At 43.9% G+C, this 12,591-nt stretch overlaps 1 pseudogene; it reads left to right on the top strand.

Moving 5' to 3' along the window:
• The first annotated feature begins 938 nt into the window (after positions 1-938).
• On the top strand, positions 939-1,057 carry LOC124557555 (annotated as a pseudogene).
• Positions 1,058-12,591: the final 11,534 nt, after the last annotated feature.

Raw genomic sequence — 12,591 nt, 5'->3', positions numbered from 1 at the left:
ATTAAATAGGGTGATGCTGCTGCGGGAATTAGATTAGGAAATGAGACGCTTAAAGTAGTAAACGAGTTTTACTATTTGGGTAGCAAAATAACTGGTGATGGTCGATGTATAGAGGATATAAAATGTAGACTGGCAATGGCAAGGAAAGCGTTTCTGAAGAAGAGAAATTTACTACATCGAGTATAGATTTAAGTGTTAGGAAGTCGTTTCTGAAAGTATTTGTATGGAGTGTAGCCATGTATGGAAGTGAAACGTGGACGATAAATAGTTTAGACAAAAGGAGAATAGAAGCTTTCGAAATGTGGTGTTACAGAAGAATGGTGATGATTAGATGGGTAGATCACATAACTAATGAGGAGGTATTGAATAGAACTGGGGAGAAGTGAAATTTGTGGCACAACTTTGTCTAGAAGAAGAGATCGGTTCGTAGGGCATATTCTGAGGCATCAATGGATCACCAATTTAGTATTGGAGGGCAGCGTGGAGGGTAAAAATCGTAGAGGGAGACCAAGAGATGAACACACTAAACAGATTCAGAGGGATGTAGGTTGCAGTAGATACTATGAGATGAAGAACCTTGCACAGGATAGAGTAGCATGGAGAGCTGCATCAAACTACTCTCTGGACTGAAGACCACAACAACAAAATTAATTTGATAGGTGCTCACCCACCTGGGGAGTGCAAAGTAACTGCAGGAGTTTCCAGCTGAGTTTTATACCCATTTCATTAACTAGGCAAATAGTACAAACTGTAGGTAGGACTATACTTCTCGACCGCCATTGAAACCTACACAACAAATTAAGAGGAGGAGAGTTTTTATGTAGGCCTCCCACGCAGTAATGCTTACAACTGTTTCCTTCTGGTTTCAGTGAACGACAAATTCACATTTTCTTTCAATAGATGTCGTTTAGCTTTTCGACTACTTATTCTCAGTTATTTCCAACGGCTTTACCGCAGTGGTGACACCGTTTCTCGTCAGATCACCGAAGTCAAGCGCTGTCGGGCTTGACTAGTACTTCGATGGGTGGCCGTCCGGGTCTGCCGAGGGCTGTTGGAAGCGGCGTGTACTTAGTCTTTGTGAGGTCAATTGAGAAGCTTCTTAATTGCTGAGTAGCGGCTTCGGTCACGAAAATTGACAACGGCCAGGAGAGCGGTGTGCTGACCACATGTCCCTCCATATCCGCCTCCAGGGACGCCTGTTGGCTGAGGATGACACGGCGGTTGGTCGGAACCGTTGGGACTTCCGAGGTCTGTTCGGATGGAGTTATTATCCTCAGTTACCATGTTTGAAAGCCGTCATCCGGATATATCACAATATTCATATGGGAAGAATTGCGCCATAATTACAAACATTTTAATATGTGATGATTACAAAATGTTGGCAAGAATAATTTACAGAAAAATGGAAACATATATAGAAGTCGAGCTCGCGGAAGATCAGTTTGTGTTCTGGAGAAATTGCAGTTTAAAATGAGTGCAAAATATCTGAAGCATCACGAGGCAGTGTTCCTTGTAAATTATCCAATGGGATCTACGCTTTCATATGGAGACGGTGCTATACTTCTTAGAAAGTCAAAGATATTCGTTGTGAAGTGGATCAAACGATATTTAGAGGTTGGAAATGTTCTGACGTAACCACAAGCGCCGGTACGAAGAGGGAGAACGCAAGACCAGAGGAGGGGGTGAGGAAACGTCAGCCAATAGCCCGCTGACAAGGACTGCGCCGCGCCAGGAGCGAAAAAAATGGTTCATATGGTTCTAAGCACTATGGGACTTAATAGCTGAGGCCCTAAACTTATAACTACTGAAACCTAACCAACCTAAAGCCTGCCCGAGGCAGGATTCGAACTTGCGACCGTAGCAGCCGCGTGGTTCCGGACTGAAGCGCCTAGAGCAGATTGGCCACCGCGGCCGGTGCCAGGAGCGACATCTGCAAGAAGTGAATACAAGCGACGCTCTTGCCGGCATCGGCCGCTCAGATCGGCTCCGAATACGGACGTTAGTGGACGGTTGTAGAAAGGCGCTCGCAGAACAGATTGTAGTGATCCGTATCAAGTGCTTACTTGGACTTTGTCTATAGCGAAGACTATTATTGTTTTGCATGTCACTTGCGACACCAATGTAACTCCAGTGTTAAGAATTGTCAATTTGCTTTATGGAAGTAAAACTGCTAATGTTATTTGCTTGAATTGTTGTATAGCATTCCGAGAACACTACATCCCTTAGGCACACTATAAGCGACATGTGGAAAGATCCAACAGGAAACATGGATGATTTACCGGAGGGAGGGCTAAGGTACAAGCTATAATCGATAATGGCGACGATTGGATTAACTATTAGGTCATTGACATTAGTAATATCATGTATTTCCATGTAAACATATATTTATAATATTGTCTTTTATTTCATACAGATAACAGCGTACACTTTCATGTGGAACTGAATGTACATGTTTAAGAGCCCACTATTTATTGACTTTTTCGTTTCGAATGATCATTCCTATAAGATCCCTGAATATTAACCATCACTTCTGAAACACCCTGTATAGTGTACATGTCACAATTCGCCAACGAATACTGAGGTTAAGAAAGTCATGGCATACCTCCCAATATCGTGTAGGACCTTCTTTTGCACGATGTAGAGCAGCAACTCGACGTAGCATGGACTCAAGAAATCGTTAGAAGTCCCCTGCAGAAATACTGAGCCATGCTGTCTCTATAGTCAACCATAATTGCGGAAGTTTGTCGGTGCAGAATTTTGTGCACGAACTGACCTCTCGGTTATGTCCCAAAAATGTTCAATACGTTTCATGTCGGGTGATCTAGGCGACAAAATCCTTCTTTCGAATAGTTCATAATATTTCTCAAACTATCTGTGAACAATTGTTGCCCGGTGATATGGCGCACTGTCATCTATAAAAATTCCATCGTTGAATGGCTACAAATGGTCTTCATATAGCCGAACATAATTATTTTCAGTGAATGATCGGTTCAGTTGGACCATAAGACCCAGTCCGTTCCTCGTTACCACAGCCCACACAAATATGGAGCCACCATCACCTTTCACAATGCCATGTTGACAACTTGGGTCCATGGCTTAGCGTGGGGTCTACGCCAAACTCGAATCTTACCATCAGCTCTTACCAACTGAAATCGGGACGCATCTGACCACATCACGGTTCTCCAGTCGTCTAGGACCCAACCGATGTGGTCCCGAGCTCAGGAGAGGCATTGCAGATTATGTCGTGCTGTTAACAAAGACACACGAGTCGGTGGTCTGCTGGCGTAACCCATTAACATCAAATTTTGCAGCAATGTCGTAACGGATACGTTCGCCGGATGTCCCACAATGATTTCTGAGGTTATTTCACGCAGTTCCGCTTGTCTCTTAGCACTGTCAACTCTACGCAAATGCCGTTGCTGTCGGTCGCTAAGCGAAGGTCGTTGGCCACTGTGTTATCCGTGGTGAGAGCTAATGCCTGAAATTGATTATTCTCATTACACTTTTGACACGGTGAGTCTCGGAATATTGAATTCCCTACTGCGGCCGAAGACTTCCTGCATAAGAAGTCACCCTCTTTCTGCCAACGGCCTTGTCAAAGAGGGCGGAGGAGCGGACAGAGGTTCAGGGCACCCTCTTGTCCTAAGGATGGGAAACTGCCCCTAGAGGCGGAGGAATCAGCAATGATCAACGACGTGAGGATGCAGAAAGCAATGCAAACCACCGTATTAAAGACACGTAACGTGTTTCCACAGGACATGTGGCCTGTAATTGAAGAAGTGTCATGATGATCTCTCCATTGTCAAAAGATTTCGGAATAGTCCCCCATTCAGATCTCCGGGAGGGCACTGCCAAGGAAGACGTTACCGTGAGAAAGAGATTGAATAAGGAACGGAAGGATAACGTTCTATGAGTCGGGGCGTGGAATTTTAGAAGGTTGAACGTGGTAGGGAAACTAGAAAATCTCGAAAGGGAAATGCAAAGGCTCAATTTAGATATAGAGGGGGTCAGTGAAGTGAAGTGGAAAGAAGACAAGAATGTCTGGCCAGATGATTATAGGATAATATCAACAGCAGCAGAAAATGGCATAACAGGAGTAGGATTCGTTATGAACAGGAAGGTAGGGCAGAGAGTGTGTTACTGTTAACAGTTCAGTGACAGGGTTGTTCTTATTAGAACCGACAGCAAACCATCACCGACAACGATAGTTCAGGTATACATGCCGACGTCGCAAGCTGAAGATGAAGAGACAGAGAAAGTGCATCAGGATATTGAAAGGTTAATACAGTATGTAAAGAGGGATGAAAGTGTTTTAATCATGGGGGGACTGGAATGCAGTTGTAGGGGAATGTGTAAGCGAAAAAGTTACAGGAGACAAGGAATGAGAGAGGAGAAAGACTAATTGAGTTCTGTAAAAAAGTTTCAGCTAGTAATAGCGAATACCCTGTTCAAGAATCACAAGAGGAGGTATACTTGGAAAAGGCCGGGTGATACGAGAAGACATCAGTTAGATTACATAATGGTCAGACAGAGATTCCGAAGTAAGATAGTTCAAATGGCTCTAAGCACTATGGGACTTAACATCTGAGGTCATCAGTCACCTAGACTTACAACTAATTAAACCTAACTAACCTAAGGACATCACACACATCCATGCCCGAGGCAGGATTCGAGCCTGCGACCGTAGCAGCTGCGCGGTTCCGGACTGAAGCGCCTAGAACCGCTCGGCCACAGCTCCGAAATCAGATACTGGATTGTAAGGCGTACCCAGGAGCAAATATAGACTGAGATCACAATATAGTAGCGATGAAGAGGCGGCTGAAGTTTAAGACATTAGTCAGGCAGAATCAATATGCAAATAAGTGGGATACGGAAGTACTGTGGAATGACGAGATAAGCTTGAAGTTCTCTAAGGCTGTAGATACAGCAATAAGGAATAGCTCGGTAGCTACTACAGTTGCAGATGATTGGATATCTCTGAAAAGGGCCATCACAGAAGTTGGGAATGAAAACATAGGTACAAAGAAGGAAACTGCGAAGAAACCATGGATAACAGAAGATAGATGAAAGGAGGACGTTCAAAAATGTTCCGGGAATGTCAGAAATACAGAAATTCTAGTCACTTAGGAATGAAATAAATACGAAGTGCAGGGAAGCTAAGAAGAAATGACTGCAGAAAAAAATGTGATGACATCGAAAAAGAAATGACTGTCGGAAGGACAGAGCATACATGGAAGTCAAACCAACCTTCGGTGGCATTAAAGGCAAGGGTGGTAACGTTAAGAATGCAACGGGAATTCCACTGTTAAATGCAGAGGAAAGAGGAGAAAGGTGAAAATAATACATAGAAAGCCTCTAAGAGGGAGAAAATTTGTCTGTTGTGATAGAAGAAGAAACAGAAGGCGATCTGGAAGAGATAGGGGATCCAGTATTAGAATCATAATTTAAAAGAGCTTTGGAGGTCTTAAGGAAAATAATGCAGAAGGGATATATAACATTCCATCAGAATTTCTAAAGTCATTGGGAGAAGTGGCAACAAAACGACTATTGACGTTGGCGTATAGAATGTATGAGTCTGGCGACATACCTTCTGACTTTCGGAAAAGCACCATCCACACAATTCCGAAGACGGCACGAGCTGACAAGTACGAGAATTATCGCACAATCAGCTTAACAGCTCATGCATCCAAGTTGATTACAAGAATAATATACAGAAGGATGGAAAAGAAAATTGAGGATGCGCTAGATGACGATCTGTTTGGCTTTAGGAGTCAAACAGGGATGTAGCCGAGTTTGTGACTTTTACGAGTTCCTAAGCAGGAACGAATTTTATAGTATCATCTGTGTACTTTAATAGTTTAGTTTCTTGAGTTTCTGTGTGTTTATTTAATATCTAATACCCATAGTTCTAGCGTTTTCGTTTGCGTCGGAAAGTAAATCGATTTTGAGACTTATTACAAGTTCCTAATGAGGGGCGAATTACTTAGTTTCACCTGAGTGTTTCGGTAGATAGGTTTATGAATCTCTGCGTGATAATCTAATTTATTAGACACAATTCCTGCGTTTTCGTCAGGGTCTACAGTAGAGTTGCGCAGCACCTGCCGATAGTCCGTTTATCTGCATAGTTTAGTTTTCCACGGTCGTTAGTATGGACAGGGACTGCGACTGTTGTGTGCGGATGCGAGCCGAGTTGGTGAAACTTCGCTCTCAGCTTCGGGCTTTGACGGCTTTTGTTACACAGCTTGAGGGTGCAGTTGATGGGCACCACCGTTGTGGGCCGGCCTTTGGGATCCAACGGACGTCAAGCACGTCCGAGTCCTCCGATCGGTTCTCACCGGTGGACAGCCCAGTTACTGCTCGCACTGAGGTTGACCCATCACCTGTAGTCGAGTAGGAGGTCGCCCCAGGGCGTAGCAGGTGGCGGAAGACTACCAAGGTGGCCGAACGCGAGGCCTCTCCAGTTTCTAGAATGAAATTTTCCCCAGGCTGTGGCTAAGCCATGTCTCCGCAATATCCTTTCTTTCAGGAGTTCTAGTTCTGCAAGGTTCGCTGAAGAGCTTCTGTAAAGTCTGGAAGGTAGGAGACGAGGTACTGGCAGAAGTAAAGCTGTGAGGACGGAGCGTGAGTCCTGCTTGGGTAGCTCAGTTGGTAGAGCACTTGCCCGCGAAAGGCAAAGGTCCCGAGTTCGAGTCTCGGTCCGGCACACAGTTTTAATCTGCCAGGAAGTTTCAAAGTTCCTCTCCAGTTTGTCTGACAAACAGGTTTGTGGCTGACACTGTTGCAGAGCCAGATGCTGTCGCCTGTCCTGTTTCAGAGGAAACCTCTCAGCATGCAATATTCGGACAGTCACACAGGATGGAATTATTGATAGTTGGGAGCTCCCACGTTAGACGCGTTATGGTGCCCCTTAGGGGCTTGGTTGACAATAAGGGAAAGAAAAGCAATGTGCACCCTGTGTGCATATCGGGTGGAGTCATTCCACATGTGGAACGGGTCCTTTTGGATGCCATGAAGAGCACAGGGTGCAGCCAACTGCCGGTGGTGGCTCACGTCGGTACCAATGATGTGTATCTCTTTGGATCAGAAGAGATTCTCTCTGGTTTCGAGCGGCTAACAGAAGTGGTAAAGGCTGCCAGTCTTGCTTGCAAGATGAAAACAGACTTTGCCATTGGCAGCATAGTCGACAGGATCTACTGCGGACCTCTGGTATTGAGCCGAGTGGAGAGTCTCAATCAGAGTCTCAGACGATTCTGCGACCGTGTAGACTCAGACGGTTTTTCGATCATGTAGGCTGCAGGTTCCTCGACTTGCGCCAAAGGGTGGTTGGGTCTCGGGTTACGCTGAATACCTCAGGTGTCCACTATACGCAGGAGGTGGCAACACCGGAAGCAGGGGCTGTGTGGCGTGAACTGGGAGGTATTTTAGGTATTTAGGTGTTGGGAAAGTACCAGACCTCCAAGCGCTGATGGAAAGCACTGATGCTCAAATGTTATAGGCTCTGAAAGGTGGCTAAAGTCAGAGATAAGCTCAGCCGAAATATTTGCGAAGCACCTAACGGTGTTGCGATAGGATAGTCTGAACACGGTTGGCGGTGGTGTGTTTGTTGCTGTTAGAAGTAGTTTATCTTGTCGCGAAATTAAAGAAGATAGTTCCTGTGGGTTAGTATGGGTAGACGTCATTGTTGGCAACCGGAATAAAATAATAATTTGATCCTTTTACCAACCTCCAAATTCAAATGATACAGTTGCTGAAAGGTTCAAAAGAAAACTAGAGTTTGATTTCAAACACGTACCCGACTCATACAATTATAGTTGGTGGTGACTTTAATTCCCTGTCGATATGTTGGCGAAAATACATGTTTAATTCCGGAGATACGCATAAAACATCATCCGAAATTGTGTTAAACGCATAGTCTCAAAATTATTTCGATCAGTTAGTACATGAGCCAACGCGAATAGTAAACGGTTGTAGAAACACACTTGAACTGTTAGTAACAAATAATCCTGAGGTAATAACGAGCATAAAAACGGATACAGTGATTAGTGAACACAGGGTTGTCGTAGCGATATTGAATATTGTAACCCCCAAATCCTCCAAAAGTAAACGAAAAATATACCTATTCAAAAAAAAAAAGTAGATAAAAATTCACTTGACGTCTTCCTGAGAGAAAATCTCCACTCCTTCCAAATTAATGACATAGGTGTAGACCAGATGTGGTTTGAATTCGGAGAAATTGTGGTCCGCAGCTCGTGGTCGTGCGGTAGCATTCTCGCTTCCCGCGCCAGGATTCCCGGGTTCGATTCCCGGTGGGGTCAGGGATTTTCTCTGCCTCGTGATGACTGGGTGTTGTGTGATGTCCTTAGGTTAGTTAGGTTTAAGTAGTTCTAAGTTCCAGGGGACTGATGACCATAGATGATAAGTCCCATAGTGCTCAGAGCCATTTGAACCATTTTTTTTTTGAGAAATTGTGTCGGCAGCAGTTGAGAGATTTGTACCAAAGAAATTAACGAACAACAGAGCTGATCCTCCTCGGTACACAAAACGGGTCAGAACACTGTTGCAGAAACAACGAAACAAACATGCCAAATTTAAACAGGCGCAAAATCCCCAAGGTTGGCAATCTTTTACAGAAGTTCGAAATTTAGCGCGTACTTCAACGCGATATGCTTATAACAGTTTCCACAACGAAACTTTGTATCGAAATGTGGCAGAAAATCCAAAGTGATTCTGGTCGTATGTGAAGTATGATAGTGGCTAGAAGCAATCAATGCGTCCTCTGCGCGATAGCAGTGGAGATGCTATCGAAGACAGTGCTGCCAAAGCAGAGTTACTAAACACAGCCTTCCAAAAAGCCTTCACAGAATTCGAATCAAGAACAGCTGACAACATGAGTAACGTAGAAGTAAACATCCTCGGAGTAGTGAAGCAACTTAAATAATTTTATAAAAGCAAGTCTTCTGGTCCAGACTGTATACCAATTAGGTTCCGTTCAGAGTATGCTGATGCATTAGCTCCATATTTGATAATCATATACAACCGTTCGCCCAACGAAAGATCCGTACCCAAAGACTGGAAAGTAGCCCAGGTCACACTAATATTCAAGAAAGGTAGTGGGAGTAATCCACTTAATTGCCGGCCCATATCATTAACATCGATATGTAGCAGGATTCTGGAACATACATTGTATTACCTCAAAGAAAACGGTCTATTGACACACAGTCAGCATGGATTTAGAAAACATTGTTCTTGTGAAAGAAAACTAGCTCTTTATTCACATGAAGTGCTGAGTGCTACCGACAAGGGATTTCAGATCGATTCCGTATTTCTGGATTTCCAGAAGGCTTTTGACACTGTACCACACAAGCGGCTTATAGTGAAATTGCGTGCTTATGGAATATCATCTCTGTTATATGACTGGACTTGGGACTTCCTGTCAAAGAGGTCACAGTTCGTAGTAATTGACGGAAAGTCATCGACTAAAACAGAAGTGATTTCTGGCGTTCCCCGAGGAAATGTTACAGGACCTTTGCTGTTCCTCACTTATATTAACGATCTGGGAGAAAATCTCAGCAGCCATGTTAAGTTGTTTGCAGATGACGCTGTCATTTATCGACTAATAAAGTCATCAGAAGATAAAAAAAACTGCTAAACAATGTAGAAAAGATAGCTGAATGGTGCGAAAATTGGCAGTTGACCCTAAATAACGAAAAGTGTGAGCATGCACATGAGTGCTAAATGGAATCCGTTTAACTTCGGTTACACGATAAATCAGTCGAATATAAAAGTAAAGGCCGTACGTTCAACTAAATACCTAGGAATTACAATCACGAACAACCTAAATTGGAAGGAACACATTATTGTGGGGAAGGCTAACCAAAGACCGCGTTTTATTGGCAGCACACTTCGAAAATGTAACAGATCTACTAAAGAGACTGCCTACACTACGCTTGTCCATCCTCTTTTAGAATACTGTTTCGCGGTGTGGGATCCTTACCAGATAGGATTGTCGGAGTACATCGAAAAAGTTCAAAGAAGGGCAGCACGCTTTGGAAATCATTAAAAGAAAGGCGTTTTTCGTTGCGACGGAATCTTCTCACAAAATTCCAATCACCAACTTTCTCCTCCGAATGCGAAAATATTTTGTTGACACCGACCTACTTAGGGAGAAACGTTCACAACGACAAAATAAGGGAAATCAGAGCTCGTACGGAAACGTATAGGGGTTCGTTCTTTCCGCACGCTATACGAGATTGGAGTAATAGAAAATTCTGAAGGTGGTTCAAATTGGTTCACATGGCTCTCAGCACTATGGGACTTAACATCTGAGGTCATCAGTCCCCTAGACCTTAGAACTACTTAAACCTAACTAACTTAAGGACATTACACACGTCCATGCCCGAGGCAGGATTCGAACCTGCGACCGTAGCGGTCATGCAGTTCCAGACTGAAACGCCTAGAACCGCTCAGCCACAACGACCGGCACTTAAATGTGATTTGCAGAGTATCCATGTAGATGTAGATGTAGATGTAGGAAAAGTAAAGCCTCGAAAGAGGCAATTCTGACGTTGCGGTTAATAATGGAAGAAAGACTAAAGGAAAACCAAGACACTTTCATAGGATTTGTCGACCTCGAAAAAGCGCTCGACAATGTAAAATGGTGCAAGATGTTCGAAATTCTGAAGAAAGTAGGGGTAATGTATAGGGAGAGACGGGTCATACATAATATGTACAGCAGCCAAGAGAGAATAACAAGAGCGGTCGGCCAAGAACGAAGTGCTTGTATTAAAAAGCGTGATACCTAGGCAGTAAAATAACCAATGACTGACGGAGCAATGAGGACATCAAAAGCAGACTAGCTATGGCAAAAAAGGCATTCCTGGCCAGGAGAAGTCTACTAATATCAAAAATCGGCCCTAATTTGAGGAAGGAATTTCTGAGAATGTACGTCTAGAGTAGAGCATTGTATGGTAGTGAAACATGGACTGTGGGAAAACCGGAACAGAAGAGAATCGAAGCATTTGAGATGTGATGCTACAGACGAATTTTGAAAATTAGATGGATTGATAAGGTAAGGAATGAGGAGGTTCTACGCAGAATCGGAGAGGAAGCACTGATAAGGAGAAGGGACAGGATCATAGGACATCTGTTAAGACATGAGGGAATGACTTCCATGGTACTAGAGGGAGCTGTAGAGGGCAAAAACTGTAGAGGAAGACAGAGATTGGAATACATCAAGCAAATAATTGAGGACGTAGGTTGCAAGTGCTCCTCTGTACTCTGAGATGAAGAGGTTAGCACAGGAGAGGAATTCGTGGCGGGCCGCATCAAACGAGTCAGAAGATTGATGACCAAATACCGTTTCCCGAAATGGAATGTCCCATGCCTCTCGCTCCAACTACCATCCGTGTTCAGAGTCTGTTAACTCCCAGGGTGCGGCCATAATCATGTACTGCCCCTTTTACACTTCGTGTATGCGATACTACCGCCATCTGTATATGTACATATTTCTATCCAACGAATTTTGTCACCTCAGTGTATACAAATAACTTTAAGTATGTAGTCACTACGTAGGAGAAAATAATCTTATATTCTTAACATCAAAGCTGTATGAATTTGGTATGAAATCGTGAATGAAACTAACAATAATTATGATCCAGGCAAATTTCTTTCATAATGACTTTTGACTAAAACTAGCAGTCACGATGGCGATAAAGGCAAGCGCATGTATCATGAAATTTACACCGAGGCTAATATTTTAGATTGTATTTGCAATATTTTTCTTTGCTTCATACATCTAAACATTGATGAGCTAAAATATTATGGCCAATATCCGCCGGCCGCTGTGGACGGCGGAAGAACCATTTTTTGAGCCAATGTCCATTGCGGGACTGAATGTCACCTGGGGCCGTTGCAAGCAAGAAACGATATCTGGATAGCACATAAGACGACCTGAGACGAATGGGAAGTAATTCTAGCTATGATGCCGGCCATAAATGTAAATCCTCTGACACAAAGGGTCTGACAAATGGCAGACGGCAGATAGTTATGGTCCGGTGCCACGGAACGTGCTTCAAGGAAACAGCGAAACTGGTGGACAGGCTACTGTAGTGTAATCAATAGAAAGCTGTGGACTACGTGAACATTACTACGGACTATATGCATTCTTTCATGTTTGAGCATTTTCCAGCAAGATAACAGCCCATGCACAACGCCTGAATAGCCTTACAATGTAACTCTTCATGATTTCCCGGCGATCTAATGACATCTTGGGTTGTCGGGTGTTCTGCAGGATATCAGCGTCGTACTTGCACGATATTTCGGTCACGTAGCTCGTCACCTTCATCAGGTGCGACCTGAGACTGTCTCAGGTCGCACCTGATGACGGTGACGAGCTACGTGACCGAAATATCATGCAAGTACGACGCTGATATCCGGCAGAACACTCGACAACCAAAGATGTCAGCCTTACAATGGTTTGAGGAACGTGATAGTGAAATTGCACTGAAGTCTTGGCCACCAGGCGCCACCGGTTTGTATGTTACGGAAACTGCAGAACGAGTACGTAGACATCTGGTGCTACACACATGCGGA

The sequence above is a fragment of the Schistocerca americana genome, chromosome X (genome assembly GCF_021461395.2).
Source record: "Schistocerca americana isolate TAMUIC-IGC-003095 chromosome X, iqSchAmer2.1, whole genome shotgun sequence".
NCBI lineage: Eukaryota > Metazoa > Arthropoda > Insecta > Orthoptera > Acrididae > Schistocerca > Schistocerca americana.
The sequence above is the reverse complement of the archived record's forward strand: the minus strand, read 5'-3'. Positions and strand labels throughout refer to the sequence as shown.